Source organism: Ranitomeya variabilis, chromosome 4 (genome assembly GCF_051348905.1).
Source record: "Ranitomeya variabilis isolate aRanVar5 chromosome 4, aRanVar5.hap1, whole genome shotgun sequence".
Classification (NCBI taxonomy): Eukaryota; Metazoa; Chordata; class Amphibia; order Anura; family Dendrobatidae; genus Ranitomeya; species Ranitomeya variabilis.
The window spans coordinates 469,731,303-469,737,478 of record NC_135235.1 but is presented as its reverse complement, the minus strand read 5'-3'; positions in this window follow the sequence as shown (position 1 = coordinate 469,737,478).

The window sequence follows — 6,176 nt, the reverse complement described above, 5'->3', positions numbered from 1 at the left end:
TAGTGACAGTTTTCTCACGTACCGGAGACACTGACACACGTAGACCAATTCAAGTGAATGGGTCTATGCACATGCCTGCGTGTTTTCACGCACCGTGTGTCCGTGTGCAAAACACGGAGACATGTCCGTTTTTCTCCGGCAGCACGGTCCGCAAATTGTCCCGCACACGGAGAACAGTGTGCACTCTCCTCCGTGTGCACATACCGCCGCAGGAGAAACAGCGCTACAGTTAAGCGCTGTCCCCTGCGTGTGGTGCTGAAGCCGGCATTCATCCCTTCTGTCCTGCTCGGCTGAAAGCAGCACTTGCAGGAGAGAAGGGATGAAAGATCAATTTTTTTTTTTTTTAATAAAGTTTGGGGTCACCTCCCGCGTCCCACCCCCCACGCACCCGCCCGCTTGCAGAGAAATACTCACCCAGCTCCCACGATGCCTCCTCTCAGCGCCAGCAGCTTGTCCTGTGTGAGCGGTCACGTGGTACCGCTCATTAGTGATGAATATGCGGCTCCACCTCCCATAGGGGTGGAGCCGCATATTCATCACTGTAATGAGCGCGGTACCACGTGACCGCTCACACAGGACAGACTGCCGGCACTGACAGGAGGCATCGTGGGAGCTGGTTGAGTATTTCTCTGCAAGCGGGTGGGAGGCGGGAGATGACCCCCAAACTTTATTTGTAAAAAAAAAATAAAAAAAATTGATTTTTCATCTCTTCTCTCCTGCGAGCGCTGCAGGGGACAAGAGATGAATGCCGCCTTCAGCACCACACGCTGGGGACAGCATGTACTGTATCGCTGTCTCTCCTGCACGGTCCATGTGGTCCTCAGGCGGCACACGGCTGCCGCACGTGTGCCACACTGATGTGCCACGTGAGCACACAGACACCGATAACTCCGGTACCGGAATTATCTGGATATGTGAGACTGGCCTTATTCAACAAGTTAGTATTTTCCAAAACTGCTTCTCTTTGGAAAAAAAAAAAGACCATAAAAACCTCAATACGAGCACTCTTGGACACAGGGCCGGCTCAAGGTTGTCGTGGGGCCCGGGCGAAAGTCTCAGTGGGCCCCTTTAACACAAGCCATAATTCATGATGTACATACAGTCATATGAAAAAGTTTGGGCACCCCTATTAATCTTAAGCTTAATGTTTTATAAAAATTGGTTTTTTTTGCAACAGCTATTTCAGTTTCATATATCTAATAACTGTTGGACACAGTAATGTTTCTGCCTTGAAATGAGGTTTATTGTACTAACAGAAAATGTGCAATCTGCATTCAAACAAAATTTGACAGATGCATAAGTATGGGCACCCTTATCATTTTCTTGTTTTAAATACTCCTACCTACTTTTTACTGACTTACTAAAGCACTTTTTTTGGTTTTGTAACCTCATTGAGCTTTGAACTTCATAGCCAGGTGTATGCAATCATGAGAAAAGCTACTTAAAGTGGCCACTTGCAAGTTGTTCTCCTGTTTGAATCTCCTCCAAAGAGTGGCATCATGGGCTCCTCAAAACAACTGTCAAATGATCTGAAAACAAAGATTATTCAGCATAGTTGTTCAGGGGAAGGATACAAAAAGCTGTCTCAGAGGTTTAACCTGTCAATTTCCACTGTGAGGAACATAGTAAGGAAATGGAAGAACACAGGTACAGTTCTTGTTAAGGCCAGAAGTGGCAGGCCAAGAAAAACATCAGAAAGGTAGAGAAGAAGAATGGTGAGATCAGTCAAGGACAATCCTCAGGCCACCTCCAGAGATCTACAGCATCAACTTGCTGCAGATGGTGTCACTGTGCATCGGTCAACTATACAACGCACTTTGCACAAGGAGAAGCTGTATGGGAGAGTGATGCGAAAGAAGCCGTTTCTGCAAGCACGCCACAAACAGAGTCGGCTGAGGTATGCAAAAGCACATTTGGAGAAGCCAATTTCTTTTTGGAAGAAGGTCCTGTGGACTCATGAAACCAAGATTGAGTTGTTTGGTAATACAAAAAGGCGTTATGCATGACGGCAAAAAAACACAGTGCGTTGTATAGTTGACCGATGCACAGTGACACCATCTGCAGCAAGTCGATGCTGCAGATCTCTGGAGATGGTCTGAGGATTGTCCTTGACTGATCTCACCATTCTTCTTCTCTGCCTTTCTGATGTTTTTCTTGGCCTGCCACTTTTAGCCTTAACAAGAACTGTACCTGTGTTCTTCCATTTCCTTACTATGTTCCTCACAGTGGAAATTGACAGGTTAAATCTCTGAGACAGCTTTTTGTATCCTTCCCCTGAACAACTATGTTGAATAATCTTTGTTTTCAGATCATTTGACAGTTGTTTTGAGGAGCCCATGATGCCACTCTTCGGAGGAGATTCAAACAGGAGAACAACTTGCAAGTGGCCACTTAAAGAAGCTTTTCTCATGATTGCATACACCTGGCTATGAAGTTCAAAGCTCAATGAGGTTACAAAACCAAAAAAAGTGCTTTAGTAAGTCAGTAAAAAGTAGGTAGGAGTATTTAAAACAAGAAAATGATAAGGGTGCCCATACTTATGCACCTGTCAAATTTTGTTTGAATGCAGATTGCACATTTTCTGTTAGTACAATAAACCTCATTTCATGGCAGAAACATTACTGTGTCCAACAGTTATTAGATATATGAAACTGAAATAGCTGTTACAAAAAAAACAATTTTTATAAAACATTAAGCTTAAGATTAATAGGGGTGCCCAAACTTTTTCATATGACTGTATATGACAGATAAAAATAGTTATAGCACAATGCCAAAGATTTCACTTCTAACATTATATGAATGATATCTATTGTAAATTCTACAATAGGTCATAAACCAGACAGTATAGTCCTCCATACAATTTAATGTGCACTACATAGTGCTCCATACAGAATAGTGAGCCCGATAAATTGGTCCATACAGTATAATGCTCCCCATATATTACTCCAAACATAAAATAGCATACTCATCTCTCCTTGCTGGCATCTGCACTGCTCCACTCCGAACTCCCCAGCATCGCTGTCGTCTGGTACTGTGTCTGTTCAGGCAGAGGGCACAGAGATGTGATGTCATCGTGCCCTCTGACCTGAATGTCACAGTCAGGAGACGCACAAGATGTCGCAGCGGTGGAGCGGGGAGAGGTAAGTATCTCTGTTGGGGCCTTGAGCAAGCTGGGGGGGGGGGGCCCACTCTTGGGCGCCCGGCCTCCATAATGTGCAGGTGTCTCCATCAATGAGTGCCCACCCGCCTGCTCAGGGCCCTGGCACATGCCCGGGTGCTGAAGCTGGCTCTGTTTGGACATATCCTATCAATATTCTCTAATTTTGCAGACAGCACAGGCCTATACCAGACAGTCTTAAAATCCACCAAATTTATCATTTATGCTGTTTGATGAGAAATGTAGACATCTTTACACTGGCTTGTGTAAGGTGTACTTAATGTGTGTCAGAACCTTGCACCAAAACTTTGGCACAATTTTTTTTTGTTTATGGATCATACTTGCCAGACACAGAAAGTAGTTTGTGTTAGTCATGATAGACAGTGTTTTTTTTTTTTTAGCGTAAATTGTGCTAAAACTTTGGTGCGTTTAGCTTGATTATTGCCCCCAATCGTGATGATCGAGCATAAACGTGCTCGGTCCTAGAATCGAGCAGCTCGGATGGGCTTGGCTCAAGTAACCAGTATAATGGAAGTCCATGAGAAACTTGAGCATTTTTCAAAAGACCCTAACAGGAGGGCTAGGAGGGGCAACAAAATTGCTGAAATGGATGAAAACAGCACACAAATTGATTGGAAACAGGATGAAGATGCTAGGTCACTGCTGGATATTACTGCACTATTACAGACTGACAATAAAACATAGAAAACTGAAGATTAAATGCATTTTACAGGAAAAAAAAAAAACATTCTCTACTGTAAAATGACTTGTATATAAGGCAAAATTAAATAGGGGGAAAAAAAGCCTATTCCACCCCTTAACAGCCGGGTCATCTCTCACCATATTTCCCCATTGCCTATGACTGCAGTAGAGGGAAAATAAAACTACACCCACCGGTAAATGTAGTTTTAACATTTTACTGCCTTATCTGGGCATGTGGTGTGTGTGACATGGTCAGACACCTTATGTTTAATTTATGAAGGTGGGACTCTGAAACTCACAAAGCCTGTACAAGAACGGCCAAAAATTAGAAGGACTCTGATACACTCTGTATTAGATTTAAAGGAGGGCTTCATTCTGTTAATTGTTAGATAGTGTATAGGCTTCATGAGTCTAGGAGTCCCACGCCTTGAAAATGGGAATAAATGTTTTCATAGGCCCTCCTCTGTGTCTTCCAGGGTGTATTGCAGTCCCTCCTAATTTTTGGCAGCCCTTGTACTTAGTGGGACTCCTAGACTCATGAAGCCTATACACTAAGTACAAGGGCTGCCAAAAATTAGGAGGGACTGCAATACACCCTGGAAGACACATAGAGGAGGGCCTATGAAAACATTCCAATTTTCAAGGAGTGGGACTCCTAGACTGTTAAAGCCTAAGCATTAGGCCGGAGTCACACTAGGCGTATGAAAATACGGTCCGTTTTTTACGGCTGTAATACGCAGTAATTGTCCCAAAACACTGTTCCGTATTCAATGCGAGGATGCGATTTTTACGCACAAATTTACCCGTGTGTCATCCGTATGGCTTCTGTACGGCGATTTTTTTTTTTTTGCGCAGGCTTGCAAAATGGACATATAATGGCTCCATCGGCTCAAATATTCTTAAAAACATGTACAGTCTCTCTCTCTCTCTCTCTCTCTCTCTCTCTCTCTCTCTCTATATATATATATAAAACTCCACACATGTCCTATACCAATCAATTGGGCACTTCACGATATCATACACAACTAATCCCACCTATATTCATGTGAGAAAAAAGAAGCGATCCCATACATAAAATCAATATTTACTGATGTTAATTTAAAAACTCACAGAATAAAAAAGCAAAATTACCGTAGGGGACACCATAAAACCAGGCAATACATTAACAAATCATAAACAATAACAGCTTAATAGTACTAGTGGTTAACTACTCAAGGACAACGGTCTGATTTACCAATCAATGCTCAGTGACATCATAAACCAAACAGGTGGTATGCTAGTACAAACAATTCCTCACACTTATGCTGCCATAGAACAAAGTATAAATTAATTGTTAGCACAGTGGCCTAATATGTAGGCAATACTTCAAAAGGAGATACCCAAAGACCACCCTATAAAGCCGCCAAGGAACAGTGTAAACACCCACTCAATAGTAGTCCAAAAGCATATTAGACATGTTACCTCGTGATACTGGCGTCCCCTCACCCCGATGCGCGTTTCGCCTCCTGCTTCTTCCGGGGGCGTGCCGAGGTGAGGGGTGACCGTGCTTTTATATGAGAGGTTAAGTGCTTACCTATCGGCAAATTGACGGCGCATCGAGCGTGACTCCGCCCCCACATCAATGCACTTCCTGCCGACGCTCAATGACACGCAAGCCAAAGCTATGCGTGTCAGTGTATGAGCGTCTCAAGGAGCGACCGAGGGTCAAAGTCACCGCGCATGCGCACTTGCCGAACAGAGAAAAAAGAAGAAGTGCGGAGGATAATACAATGGTGGGAAGCATAAAAAGAAGACCGGAAAAGACAGAACAGTGGTGACGCTACTCAGCGTAGTGAACATGTGACCCAATAAATAAACTAATAAAAAGAAAATATATGTATATCATGTGAATTACCGATCAATACTAATAATAAGTGAATAAAAGTGCTAATGAAAATAATATAAATAAAGGAAGGAACAAAAAAAAGGTGAAAACTAAAAGTGTTTATTAATTTATGAAATTATAATACCCCACGTGCGAATCCAGGACAGTGCTTGACAAAAATACTTATAATAAGTGAATCTTACATCCTCACTGAACATCATACCCTAAAATACAATATTACTTCATTAATATCAATAAAATACAATATATATCCCCAATATATAAGCCCCATAAAAAATAGCAGCCCATATCACGTGCAAATTATTATGCTAACTTACATTTTATTCAATAAATATGCCCATTTGCAATATACTAATCTATCTCATATTAAAGTGCCAATATACCCTGATACCACTACATGTATCCATATGCCAAATACCCCATACAGTACAC